The sequence below is a fragment of the Procambarus clarkii genome, chromosome 18 (genome assembly GCF_040958095.1).
Source record: "Procambarus clarkii isolate CNS0578487 chromosome 18, FALCON_Pclarkii_2.0, whole genome shotgun sequence".
Taxonomy (NCBI): domain Eukaryota; kingdom Metazoa; phylum Arthropoda; class Malacostraca; order Decapoda; family Cambaridae; genus Procambarus; species Procambarus clarkii.
Genome location: NC_091167.1, coordinates 12,354,711 through 12,369,480, shown reverse-complemented (window position 1 = coordinate 12,369,480; position 14,770 = coordinate 12,354,711).

The window sequence follows — 14,770 nt, the reverse complement described above, 5'->3', positions numbered from 1 at the left end:
CTGACTGCGTCCCACGCCAGGGGGACTGACTGCGTCCCACGCCAGGGGGACTGACTGCGTCCCACGCCAGGGGGACTGACTGCGTCCCACGCCAGGGGGACTGACTGCGTCCCACGCCAGGGGGACTGACTGCGTCCCACGCCAGGGGGACTGACTGCGTCCCACGCCAGGGGGACTGACTGCGTCCCACGCCAGGGGGACTGACTGCGTCCCACGCCAGGGGGACTGACTGCGTCCCACGCCAGGGGGACTGACTGCGTCCCACGCCAGGGGGACTGACTGCGTCCCACGCCAGGGGGACTGACTGCGTCCCACGCCAGGGGGACTGACTGCGTCCCACGCCAGGGGGACTGACTGCGTCCCACGCCAGGGGGACTGACTGCGTCCCACGCCAGGGGGACTGACTGCGTCCCACGCCAGGGGGACTGACTGCGTCCCACGCCAGGGGGACTGACTGCGTCCCACGCCAGGGGGACTGACTGCGTCCCACGCCAGGGGGACTGACTGCGTCCCACGCCAGGGGGACTGACTGCGTCCCACGCCAGGGGGACTGACTGCGTCCCACGCCAGGGGGACTGACTGCGTCCCACGCCAGGGGGACTGACTGCGTCCCACGCCAGGGGGACTGACTGCGTCCCACGCCAGGGGGACTGACTGCGTCCCACGCCAGGGGGACTGACTGCGTCCCACGCCAGGGGGACTGACTGCGTCCCACGCCAGGGGGACTGACTGCGTCCCACGCCAGGGGGACTGACTGCGTCCCACGCCAGGGGGACTGACTGCGTCCCACGCCAGGGGGACTGACTGCGTCCCACGCCAGGGGGACTGACTGCGTCCCACGCCAGGGGGACTGACTGCGTCCCACGCCAGGGGGACTGACTGCGTCCCACGCCAGGGGGACTGACTGCGTCCCACGCCAGGGGGACTGACTGCGTCCCACGCCAGGGGGACTGACTGCGTCCCACGCCAGGGGGACTGACTGCGTCCCACGCCAGGGGGACTGACTGCGTCCCACGCCAGGGGGACTGACTGCGTCCCACGCCAGGGGGACTGACTGCGTCCCACGCCAGGGGGACTGACTGCGTCCCACGCCAGGGGGACTGACTGCGTCCCACGCCAGGGGGACTGACTGCGTCCCACGCCAGGGGGACTGACTGCGTCCCACGCCAGGGGGACTGACTGCGTCCCACGCCAGGGGGACTGACTGCGTCCCACGCCAGGGGGACTGACTGCGTCCCACGCCAGGGGGACTGACTGCGTCCCACGCCAGGGGGACTGACTGCGTCCCACGCCAGGGGGACTGACTGCGTCCCACGCCAGGGGGACTGACTGCGTCCCACGCCAGGGGGACTGACTGCGTCCCACGCCAGGGGGACTGACTGCGTCCCACGCCAGGGGGACTGACTGCGTCCCACGCCAGGGGGACTGACTGCGTCCCACGCCAGGGGGACTGACTGCGTCCCACGCCAGGGGGACTGACTGCGTCCCACGCCAGGGGGACTGACTGCGTCCCACGCCAGGGGGACTGACTGCGTCCCACGCCAGGGGGACTGACTGCGTCCCACGCCAGGGGGACTGACTGCGTCCCACGCCAGGGGGACTGACTGCGTCCCACGCCAGGGGGACTGACTGCGTCCCACGCCAGGGGGACTGACTGCGTCCCACGCCAGGGGGACTGACTGCGTCCCACGCCAGGGGGACTGACTGCGTCCCACGCCAGGGGGACTGACTGCGTCCCACGCCAGGGGGACTGACTGCGTCCCACGCCAGGGGGACTGACTGCGTCCCACGCCAGGGGGACTGACTGCGTCCCACGCCAGGGGGACTGACTGCGTCCCACGCCAGGGGGACTGACTGCGTCCCACGCCAGGGGGACTGACTGCGTCCCACGCCAGGGGGACTGACTGCGTCCCACGCCAGGGGGACTGACTGCGTCCCACGCCAGGGGGACTGACTGCGTCCCACGCCAGGGGGACTGACTGCGTCCCACGCCAGGGGGACTGACTGCGTCCCACGCCAGGGGGACTGACTGCGTCCCACGCCAGGGGGACTGACTGCGTCCCACGCCAGGGGGACTGACTGCGTCCCACGCCAGGGGGACTGACTGCGTCCCACGCCAGGGGGACTGACTGCGTCCCACGCCAGGGGGACTGACTGCGTCCCACGCCAGGGGGACTGACTGCGTCCCACGCCAGGGGGACTGACTGCGTCCCACACCAGGGGGACTGACTGCGTCCCACACCAGTGGGGGGGGGACTGACTGCGTCCCACACCAGTGGGGGGGGGACTGACTGCGTCCCACACCAGTGGGGGGGGGACTGACTGCGTCCCACACCAGTGGGGGGGGGACTGACTGCGTCCCACACCAGTGGGGGGGGGACTGACTGCGTCCCACACCAGTGGGGGGGAGTGACTGCGTCCCACACCAGGGGGGGGACTGACTGCGTCCCACACAAGGGGGGGGGACTGACTGCGTCCCACACCAGGGGACTGACTGACTGCGTCCCACACCAGGGGGATGGGGGACTGACTGCGTCCGTAGCCAGGGGGGGGACTGACTGCGTCTCACGCCAGGGGGGGGGGACTGACTGCGTCTCACGCCAGGGGGGGGACTGACTGGGTTCCACACAAAGGGGGGGACTGACTGGGTTCCACACAAAGGGGGGGGGACTGACTGGGTTCCACACAAAGGGGGGGGGACTGACTGCGTCCCACACAAAGGGGGGGGGACTGACTGCGTCCCACACCAAGGCGGGGAATGACTGCGTCCCACACCAAGAGGGGGGGGACTGACTGCGTCCCACACCAAGAGGGGGGGGACTGACTGCGTCCCACACCAAGGGGGGGGGCTGACTGCGTCCCACACCAAGGGGGGGGGACTGACTGCGTCCCACACCAGGGGGGGGGACTGACTGCGTCCCACACCAAGGGGGGGGGACTGACTGCGTCCCACACCAGGGGGGGGACTGACTGCGTCCCACACCAGTGGGGGAGGGACTGACTGCGTCCCATACCAAGGGGGAGGGACTGCGTCCCACACCAAGGGGGAGGGACTGCGTCCCACACCAGGGGGGGGGGACTGACTGCGTCCCACACCAGGGGGGGGGACTGTCTGCGTCCCACACCAAGGGGGGGCGACTGACTGCGTCCCACACCAAGGGGGGGGGGAACTGACTGCGTCCCACACCAAGGGGGGGGACTGACTGCGTCCCACACCAAGGGGGGGGGGCTTAGTGCGTCCCACACCAAGGGAGGGGGGGCTTACTGCGTCCCACACCAGGGGGGTGCTGACTGCGTCCCACACCAGGGGGGGGGGGAACTGACTGCGTCCCACACCAGTGGGGGGGGGGGGGACTGACTGCGTTCCATGCCAATTACTCTTGCTCCTGAATTAGTCTGAAGATCTAGAAATTTATCTATACTATAAGAACATGTGAAAATAAGAACAAAGGTAACTGCAGAGGGCCTATTGGCCCATTTGAGGCAGCTCCTATTTATAACCACCCAATCCCACTCATATACATGTCCAACCCACGTTTGAAACAATCGAGGGACCCCACCTCCACCACGTTACGAGGTAATTGATAACACAAATCAACAACCCTGTTACCGAAAAAGTATTTACCCAAGTATTTCCTAAATCTAACCCCCCCCCTCCCCATCCGGCCCGTTGGCGTCGTGAGGGGGGCTTACTGGACAGCTGCTGGAGTGTGATGCTCCGTGGGACAGTCCTCTGTCCTTTGGTGGCCTTGCACTCCGGCTGCTGTCTTCTCTAATTGTGCCGGATCGCTTTTCCTTTTCCTTTTGTTTCGTTTTTCTCCCCCCCTCTTCTCCTATCTGCTTGTCTTTTCCTGTCGACCTTTTGCTTGTTTTGGTTATTCCTTTGGACTTCTTCTATTTTGACGCCCGGGTGCTTGAGGAGGCATACTCTTGCACCCTTAGAACTGTAGTACCCGACGTCTCGAGCGAGGGGAACCTTTTATTGTTAATCCCCCTTTCGTTACTGAACCTGATCTCAACGGACTGACGGTTCTTAAGGTGGCGTTTGTGGGGCGTATACTCACGACGCACCCCTAGGGGGCCCCGGCATGGTTGGAAATGGCTTCCTGTTGGGTGTCCTGCCTCTAATTGTGGCTCCATGGTGGGTATGGGGGCACATTCGTTGATGAATTTCTTTTTCTACGTCTATATGTCGTTGAATGTTTCTGTTGTACCCTCTCAGGCTCGTGGGGTGGGCGACCAAGCCCCCGAGTCGGCCTGTATTGGAAGACTGGGCTCTGTAGCCCCCGCTGCAGTGGGCCCCAACCTTGCTCCTCCTTTGACCATCCTGGATTCTTCCCCCAGCTCCCCTCCCTCCTCTGTTGTTGGGTCGAGCCTCACGCCCCCAGTGGTGACCGCTTCGTCCCCTGGTGCGGCTAAGTCTCTCGTTGTGACTACTGCGCCTTTTGACCCCTCTCTCTGGGGATTCTCAACGCCATCTGCGCCATGGCCGCACTCGCTCGTTTCCTTCCTGTACTGATGCGTATCAGGCCTCATTGGGTCCTGCTTCGTGGGCCAAATACTTTGATCTCCTCCCTCTTGATTTTGCGCCGCCTGACGATTTCTCCCTCCATCGGCATCTCGTTGATTCCGTGGATGCGTCTGTTACTTTCCACCCCACTCGTCTCGGTACACGTGTCGTTGCTGCTCCTCCTCAGGTTGCAGCTTCCCGCTTGGCTGCCTTATCCTGCCTTGGCGAGATCCCTGTTTGGGTCTCAAAGAACGTTCAGTTGAACGCCAGTGTTGGCACTATTCTCCTCCCGCCCCATGTTGCGACGGGTGTTCGAAATCTGCGAGACTGCCACGACGATATTCGACATATCCTTGATGCCCAACGCCATTCTGTCCTCCAGATAGACTCGTTTACTCGTCCCCCTCGTGGTCGTCGCCGTCAACCCCTTCGAGTTGTGAAGGTCACCTTTGATGGTAGGACCCTTCCATCCTCTGTCATTCTTGCTGGTGCCAGGTGCTCTGTCCAGGAGTATATTCCTTCTCCTCGACTTTGTAACAAGTGCTGGAGGTTTTGGCATGGTGCCCTCTGCTGCTCTGGGACTGTCTCTCTCTGCCCTTTGTGTGGGGGTGAAGGTCACTCTAAGTCGGAGTACACTTCTCCCCAAGCTCGCTGCCTCAACTGCGGTGAGGCCCATCCTACCTTCTCCCATGCCTGTATCCATTACAAGCTTGAGGGAGCCGTCCTCAACTTGAAGCACCAGGAGCGTTTATCTTTTCCCGAGGTGAGGCGCCAGGTTCGCCGGCTCCCGCCTTATGCTAACGTCTCTTATGCTCGTGTGTTGCGCTCTTCTTCTCCCCATCCTTCCCACCTTCCTCAGACTCTCAACCGTTTCCGGGCCTTGGACCCTGATGCGCCCACTGCCCCCTCCTCTGTTCCTTTGAGTTCTGTCCTGAAGGGTCCCCCTGCTGGTCCTCTGTCTGGGGTTCCCCTTCTTTCTACCCGGTCTGTCATGTCTCCAGTGTCTTCTTCCTCGTCTCCCTCCGATCCTCCTTCCCATCCTTCTCCTCCATCTATCGGCTCTCCCCGCCGCCTGTCGGTGCAGGTGGATGTCCATCGCTCTCCTAACGGCCGTCGTGTGTGCTCTCGTTCAGCTTCTCCTGTTGAGACACTGGAATCCATTGCCCGGTACGTAGTTGCTGGGACATCGGTCTCTTTAAGTCAGAAGTGTAAGCCTGGCTCCTCTCCTTCCTCCTCTCCGGCGGGTAAGAAGGCTTCGCTTTTTTCCTCAGCCCTTACTTCTGGCTCTGTTGCTCCTTCCCCTCCCATTTTAGTGATTGCGCCCCCTGTTCCAGCTATGGAGGTTCCTTTGGCCCCCGCTTCCCTTTCGGTTGCTGCCCTTGCTGAGGTGCGCTCCCCTCTTTCTACTCCCCCTCTTCCTGCTGCTGTCCTTGACTGCTCCTCTCCGTTGTCTCCTCCTCCGGACCCCGCCCGCCCACCTCTGATCTGTTCTCCCGCATCCTTCCCTCCGTCTTTGCTCAGTTTACCCATGCCCCCTAACCCTGACTTTGCTGACCCTGATCCCGACCCTGATATTCTTTAACGTGCTCTGTTGCTCTTTCGCCTTTGTTTCTTCCTTGTTCTCTGTTTTTGTCCTTTCTCTTCTTGTCGATGTCTCTTCTTCAGTGGAACGTTCGAGGTTATTACGCCAATTTCCTCGAACTCCAACTTCTGATTTCGCGGTTTTCGCCCCTTTGTGTCTGTCTCCAGGAGCCGATGCTTGGTGCTCGTCCTGGTCGTTTTCGTGGCTATTCCTTTCTCCCCCCCCCCCAGCCGTTGCTGGGGCTTCTAATTCTTCTGCTCTCTTGATTCGCGCTGATGTTCCCTTTGTTCCTTTACTTTTTCCTTTGCCTCTCCATTGTTCTGCTGCTCGTATCTTTGTGGGGAAATGGTACACAGTTTGTTCCATTTATCTCCCCCCCCCGAGTGTCCCGCTTTCTCTTCCCGATTTGAAACACCTCTTGGACTCCTTGCTGGAGCCTGTGCTCCTGCTGGGTGACTTCAATTGTCGTCATTCTCTTTGGGGTGATGTTCTGACGAATACCCGGGGTCACCTTCTTGAGCCGTTTCTCCTCTCTTCTTCCCTGTCTCTTCTAAATTCTGGTGAGCCCACTCATTTGGACTCTCGGACTCGCACCCTTTCCTGTCTTGATATTTCTCTCTGCTCTTCTTCTCTTTACTGAGATTTCACGTGGCAGGTTCTTGATGACCTCCATGGCAGTGATCATTTCCCTATCCTTGTTTCCTTTTTCTCGTTTCGCTCTTCCCTCTCTTTCCCTAGGTGGCAGTTTGCTAAGGTGGACTGGACCCTATTTACCCTCAGTGCTACTCTCTCTGACCTCTCCCTTCTGCCTCTCTCTCGCGCTCTCCTCCTTTTTCATGACACTGTCTTCAACGCTGCCCTCCGCTCTATCCCTCGCTCTTCCTCTCGGGGTCCACGGAAGAGCGTTCCCTGGTGGAATGCGGACTGTGCTCGGGCTGTCCGCTGTAAGCGTGCAGCCTGGAAGAGGCACCGCCGTAGGCAGACGACCGATTCTTTTCTTTTCTTTCGGAAAGCGAGTGAGGTGGCCCGTAGGGCCATCCGTACGGCTAAACGTGAATGTTGGGCATCTTATGTCTCAACAATTACGTCCGAAACTCCTCTGGCCCAGATCTGGAAGCGTATCCGCAAGATAGCGGGTAAATTCGTTCCCGATGTTTCACCGGTCCTTCACCTCCATGATACTCTTGTGGCGGACCCGTTGCAGGTCGCTTCCGTACTGGGTTCCCACTTTTCTTCTGTTAGCCCTGGTCTTCATCTTCCCCAATCTTTTCTTCTTCGTAAACCTGTCCTTGAGTCTCGTCCTTTAGATTTCTGCACTCGTCTTCAACTTCCCTATAATGATCCCTTCTCTCTCTCTGAACTTCGTTCTGCCCTGGCCCTCTGCGGTTCTACGGCGGCGGGCTCCGATGGTATTCATTATGAGATGCTTCGCCATCTCCCTCCGTGCACGTCTCAGTATTTACTGAGTCTGTATAATCGGATCTGGGAGTCGTCGTCAGTCCCTGAGGACTGGCTCGATGCCGTTGTCCTCCCTGTTCGCAAACCGGGGTCTCTGGGTACTTCCCCTAAGGACTTTCGCCCTATTGCTCTCACAAATTGTGTCTGCAAACTCTTTGAACGTATGGTTAACGTTCGTCTGATGTGGTTCCTGGAACACCATCACCTCCTCTCCCCTTCTCAATTTGGTTTCCGCAAGTGCTGCAGCACGACAGATGTCCTGGTGAACTTGGAGGTCTATATTCGTACTGCTTTTGCTGCGAAGACCTCCGTTGTTGCCGTCCTTTTTGACCTGGAAAAGGCTTACGACACCACTTGGAGATATCATATTCTATCTCAACTTCATTCTTTTGGCCTTCGTGGTCATCTCCCTCTCTTTCTCCGCAGCTTCCTCTCCCGTCGTTCCTTTCGGGTGCGCCTTGGTACCGCGCTCTCTGCCTCTTTTCAGCAATACGAAGGTGTGCCCCAGGGTAGTCTTCTGAGCACTACTCTTTTTCTGGTTGCCCTCAATGGTCTTCTTTCTTCTCTTCCTTCTGGTGTCTTCTCCGCTCTCTATGTCGATGATCTTACCCTTTGCTGTCAGGGTGATGATTCGCCTCTCCTTCAGCGCCGGCTTCAACTTGCAATCAACTTGCAATTGATGCCGTGTCGTCTTGGGCCACCGATCATGGCTTCAAGTTCTCTACTTCTAAGACTTGTGCCATGACTTTTACGCGGAAACGGGTTGTTCTTCGTCCCTCTTTGTCACTTTATGGTCATCCCCTTGAATACAAAGATTCCGCGAAGTTTTTTTGGTTATTCCTTGACACTCGTTTGTCTTGGTCTCCCCATATCTCTTACCTCCGTGTTGAGTGCTATAAGGCCCTTACCCTCCTTCGGGTCTTGTCCCATACTTCTTGGGGAGCAGATAGGCGCACTCTCCTTGCTTTACATTCCTCTCTTGTCCTGTCTAAGCTCAATTATGGTTGCCCTGCTTACTCGTCTGCTTCTCCTTCTACTCTTCGCCGTCTTGATGCTTTGCACCATACTGGGTTGTGCCTCAGTTCTGGTGCCTTTCGTTCGACTCCCGTCCTTAGCTTGTATGTTGACACTGGCTTCCTGTCTCTCCAGGACCGCCGTGATCGCTACTGTCTTCGCTATCTTGCGCGGTCCTTACAACATCCTTCCTCTCGCCTCTGTCGTGCTTTAACTTTTACCCCTCCTGCGGTTCCTGTTCCTCTTCACCAGCTCCCTCTTTCTGTCCGGTTATCTCGCCTCCAGGATTCTCTTTCCGTTTGTATTTCTAATGTTTCTCCTCGTGTTGTTCCTTCTTTGCCCCCGTGGAGAGTCCCTCTTCCGCGGTTTTGTACTTCCTTGACCCGTATCACTAAAGCTTTTACCCCTCCTACGGTTCTAAAACGCCTTTTCCTTGAGCACTTTTCTTCTCACTCCCGCTCCGTTTCTGTCTTCACCGATGGGTCTAAGTCAGCGGACGGTGTTGGCTACTCTGTTGTTTTTCCTGATCGCACTTATATGTGTCGCTTACCTCTGGAGACTAGCATCTTTAGAGCGAAACTTTATGCTATTCTCTATGCTCTTCGTCTCCTGCTTTCTCGTTGTCAGTCCTCCTTTGTAGCTGTTGTTGACTCTCGTCGTGCCCTCATGGCTCTCGGGTCCTTTAATCCGGTTCATCCAGTAGTTGTCGAGATCCAGCATTGGCTGTTTCTTGTTCACAGTAAATTTAAATCGGTTGAGTTTTGTTGGGTTCCCAGCCATATTGGTGTGTCTTTAAATGAGCGTACGGACGCTGCCGCCAAGGAAGCTGTCCGCTCTTGTCCCATCTCTCGTAAAGGCGTTCCGTATTCCGACTTTTTTACCCGGTTATCCATTCCTCAGTCCTTACCCGTTGGCAGGCTTCTTGGTTGTCTGTTACTGGTAACAAGCTACGTACTCTTAAATGTTGTGTTTCCTCGTGGCCGTCCTCCTTCCACCGTAACCGGAGGTGGGAAACAGCTCTGGCGAGGTTGCGTATTGGCCATACTCGCTTAACCCATGGTCACTTGATGGAGCGCCGCCCTGCTCCTTATTGTCCTAGTTGCATTGTCCCTCTTACGGTCGTGCATGTCCGTCTTGAATGTCCTGACTTCCAGGACGAACGTGTCTCTCTCTTTCCAACCGCCCCTCGCGGTCACCTGTCCCTCAATAGAATTCTTGGTGACTCAGATACTTTTGATATCGTTCGCCTTATGCGTTTTTGTTCTCGTATTGGCATCCTTGGTGATATTTAGCGCCCTCTGATTATTTTGCGCATTTGATGGTGCTACATAGCCTTCCCGGTTTGGTGCCTTCTTTTGATAATTACTTACTTACTTTAGATCCATCTGCCTATTTTTCCGGTAATTCCTTTTGAACGCATTTTATGTGCAATAACGCCATGGTCATATTTATCAAAAGCTTTTGCGAAATCTGTGTAAATTACATCAGCGTTTTGTTTGTTTTCCATAGCATCTAATGCCATATCATAGTGGTCCAGCAACTGCGACAGGCAAGAGCGCCCTGTTCTGAAACCGTGTTGTCCGGGGTTATGGAGATGCTGTGATTCCATGTATTTTGTGATCTTACTTCTTAGCACTCTCTCAAAATTTTTTATAATGTACGATGCTAGTGCTATCGGTCTGTAATTTTTTGCCTCTGTCTTATTTCCTCCTTTATGAAGTGGTGCTATCTCTGCTGTTTTTAGTATATCAGGAATGACGCCAGTATCTAGGCTTTGTCTGCACAGAATGTGGAGGGCCTGCGATAGTGGTTTTTTACAGTTCTTGATGAATATGGAGTTCCAAGAATCCGGGCCTGGTGCAGAGTGCATAGGCATACTGTTTATGGCTTCTTCAAAATCCAGTGGGGATAGGGTGACGTCTGATATGATTTGATGTTGGTATCATATCCATGAAAAAATCATTTGGGTTATCAGTCTTTAGTGCGTTTAATGGCTCACTGAAAACAGAGTCATACTGCTTCCTCAGTAGCTCGCTCATTTCTTTGTTGTCATCGGTGAAAGTTCCATCTCCCTTTTGCAGGGGCCCGATACTAAATGTGGTTTTTGATCTCGATTTTGCATAGGAGAAAAAATATTTCGGATTTCTCTCTATTTCACTGATGGCCTTTTGCTCTCTTTGCCTCTCCTGGGTTTTGTATGATTCTTGTAGCTTGCGTTCAATTGTTTCTATTTCTCTACCTAACCTTCTTCGCCGTTCTTGAGATAGGGTGCGACTCTCAAGTTGTTCCGCGATTCGTTTTCTTCGCCTATATAGGGAACGACGTTCCCGTTCCAATCTGCATCTCTTCCTCTTTTTTCTTAGAGGTATGCGGTTTGAACATATTTCTAGTGCTACTGAGCTTATTTTTTCCAGGCACTGGTTCAGGTTTGCATTTTCTAGCTGTTCTTCCCAGTTTATTTCTGTGAAGTCCTGGTTTATTTGCTCCCAGTTTATCTGTTTATTATTGAAGTTGAATTTGCTGAAATCTCCTCCACCGGGAATCTGGACTGGTTTTGAAGGTCTAGTCCCCATGGTTGTCATAACTTCAATTAAGTTGTGATCTGAGTAACAGGTATTTGTAATCATTATGTTCCTGATCAATTCATCATTATTAGTGAAAATGAGGTCCAGCGTGTTCTCCTTCCTACTTGGTTCTACTATTTGCTGGTTTAAGGCAAACCTGTCGCACATCCGTAGCAGGTCATTTGCATGTGCCTGTTCATTTAGGCTACTTCCTGGTATTCTTTCTGATATTACTGTATTAGCCAGGTGCTTCCATTTCAGGTGCCGTAGGTTGAAGTCCCCAAGCAGGATGATGTTCAGAGCTGGATTTGTGAGGTTTTCCAAGCAGTGCTCTATTTTCATTAGTTGGTCTTTAAACTGCTGAGGGTTTCCCTCCGGTGACTTATATACAAGGACAATAACTACATTTAGAATCTCTATTTTGATTATCAGTACTTCCACCATATCATTTGAGATGTTTAGCAGTTCAGTACAGATGAGTGTGTCTTTGATGTAGAGGCTGACCCCACCCTGAAGCCGGTGTTTCCTATCACATCTGAAAAGATTGTATTCTGAGATCCATATTCAACCCGTTCTCGCAAATGTAATAAGTCAATATTGACTTATTAAATATGTGCATAGGTGACATACTTAACATAATATTTTCCCTTGAAAAGCTTCATAGAAAACACCGACCTTACCTAACCTACTTAGTATGTTAAAATAAGCATCTTATTGCTTCGTAATTACAATTATTACCTAACCTATACCTATAATAGGTTAAGTAACAATTGTAATTACGAAGCTATAAGATGCTTATTTTAACATACTAAGTAGGTTAGGTAAGGTCGGTGTTTTCTATGAAGCTTTTCAAGGGAAACTATTATGTTTAGTATGTCACCTATGCACGCAACTAATAAGTCAATATTGACTTATTAAATTTGCAAGAACGGGTTGCCATATTTCACCATCATGGTAGTCCTTTGTGTGGGTTTCTGTTAGGGCTGCAAACACTGCATTTGCCTCATGAAGGAGACCATCAATAAAGTGAACTTTGTTGGATTTGCGTGTTTTTATACCCTAGATGTTGATGTGACGACTTATATTGAATTTTGTAACTAGCTCATCAAGATTGTAACTTGCTTAGCTAAATGAATTGTGGGGTTCAGTCCCTGAGCCAATTATGTGCCTCTGTAACCCTTTCCACTACCGCCCACAAGATGGGTATGGGGAGCATAATAAATGAACTAAACTAACTAACTAACTGGATGTTGGCAAATATAAATGATGTTATCGTGTTAGTGGAAGTGCTGGAAGCCTTACTTGGTGTTAATATCTGAGGCTCTGGTAAGGAGGCCACTGTGTTTGCGTCCAGGGTGTGACGTTTTGGAAGTGATTCGTCCAGTTTTGGTAGTAGGACGGGTGTTGTCTGGTGTAGTACCTGTGTGCTTGTTGATAATTTGAATTCCAGTCTTGTGGGTATCTCCCTTCCCCTCTGTAATCCTGTAGTGGTTCCATCTGACTGTTCCTCTCTCTTATATTTACTACTCTGTTTCTGCCTTCCTCTAAAAAATTTCCAGTAGTGTCATATTGATCTTCCCATCTATAACGCTGTGTACCTCTCACATGGAATTCCGGACACTGAAGATTGTAGCATTTTTTGTCCCCAATTGAAAATTGACATAATTTAGGGTGGAAGTATCTACACCCTGTTCCAAAACGGCATGTACCCCTCGCCAACATGTTCCTGCATTTTCGAGGATGCAGAAAATGGCCTTTTGCTCCTAATTTTCCATATTTGCATATTCCTTTAGCGTAGAATTTGCAAATATGTTCAGGTTTTGCGTTTTTCAAGGTATTTATACCTGTGTCTGTCTTGTCTACCTCTTTATTGGAGCCATCTCCGTTTTTCGTCCCAATTCCATCATCTATGCACTCTGTCTCACTGTTGCTCTCATCGTTTATATTATCTGGCTCTATAATATTGCTGTTATTTTGTACCACAATGCCCTCTTCCTCCACACTACTGCTGCGGTTCTCTAAACTATCTGTTCCTGTGTTTTGGTCGTTATCCAATGTTGTCTTTTCCCAGTCCGCATATATCACTGGTAGCTTGTCTGTGAATGATAATCTCTGTGACTCGGGAATGTTCTTCATCAGTTTAGTTATGTTCTCTAACATTAATGTCATCTTTGCAAACCCAGTAAATTCCTTACCTTTTTGTGCATCCTGGAGATACTTCTGTACAGCCCAGGTGAAATCTTATGTTACAGATGCAGCACGTTACGCCTACATTACGTTTTCCCAGTACTCCCGAACACTCGCCACACCTCTCCATTGTCTGATGTATTGTGTTGCATACATGTATGTATGTATGCGTATGCATGCATACATACATGCATGCCTACATACATCCATGCATACATACATACATATACTTCCAGTCAGCATATAACAATTTTGGGACAAAATCTAATACAATTTATATTGGTGAGACGCCACTGTGATGAGGAGTTTAAATATCACAGAAACTGTAGGTTAATGTGTGACATAAGTGAGGTTAGATGAAGCATCTACAAGCATCAGCTGGAGGCTGATGGAGTGTTGTGGAGGCTGCTGGTACTATGCCCAGATGTTGGAGGGTGGGTTTGACCCTTCCACCCCCCACCTTGACTGCAGAACGTCTAAGGTGTAATGTGACGGTAAAGCGTTGGTGTTCGGCTGTTTCAAAAGCTGGGGGCAGGGCCTCGTCACATAAAAAAAAAAAGAAGTTTGTCCTTTCGTCTGTGGTAAGGTAATGGGAAGACACACAAAGTATATAAACAATGAAATTTTAATTACTCTAGAAAACAAGACATGAATAAAGACACTCATAAAATTCAAAACAGGTCAACAAACAAAACAACATGAATAATTACTGGCAATGAAAAGTTACTCTTAAGACAAGAATGCAAGTTAAAATAAATCAAATAAGTGAGGTGCTGGGAATACTGGCTTCAAGCTGCCACCTCCCTTAGTACACGACAGCCAAGGCTTAGTCTACTAGCGAGAGATGTCAACTCCAAGGAGCACAGAGATATTCTGAGGAGTACGGCGTGCTGCTGGCCCAGACGTCGACTCTTGGTGGTGGCGTGAGTGCAGGTGCGGCGAGACACCAGCCAATCAGCAACAGGCAGGCGGAGAATGAGCAGTTTGCTGGTTACGGCGGGCTGTAGCCGGTGTGTCGGGGTGTGCATGGTACGATTTGCTTCCTGGGCAAAACGTTTGGCGATACTGGTGGACGTATCTTCAATATAGTATCTTGTACTTGAACGACGTAAATATGTAGGGAAGAGCAGGCTCAATCTCTCTTGAAAGAGATTATCGTCACAAAGGTTACCTGCCACTCTCCCTTACCAAGGGTATCACACACGCACGCATGCACGCACGCGCATCAGATTCTTAACTTACAATATTTATGATTTACCAATTTATGCTACTACACTGACTCTCAATTTCACAATATGTATAAACTTGAAACTTAAAATTTGTCTATTTGTTTCAACATTGATAACTGTGTTACCCATCTTGTGGGTGGTAGTGGACCCCATACCCATCTTGTGGGTGGTAGTGGACCCCATACCCATCTTGTGGGTGGTAGTGGACCCCATACCCATCTTGTGG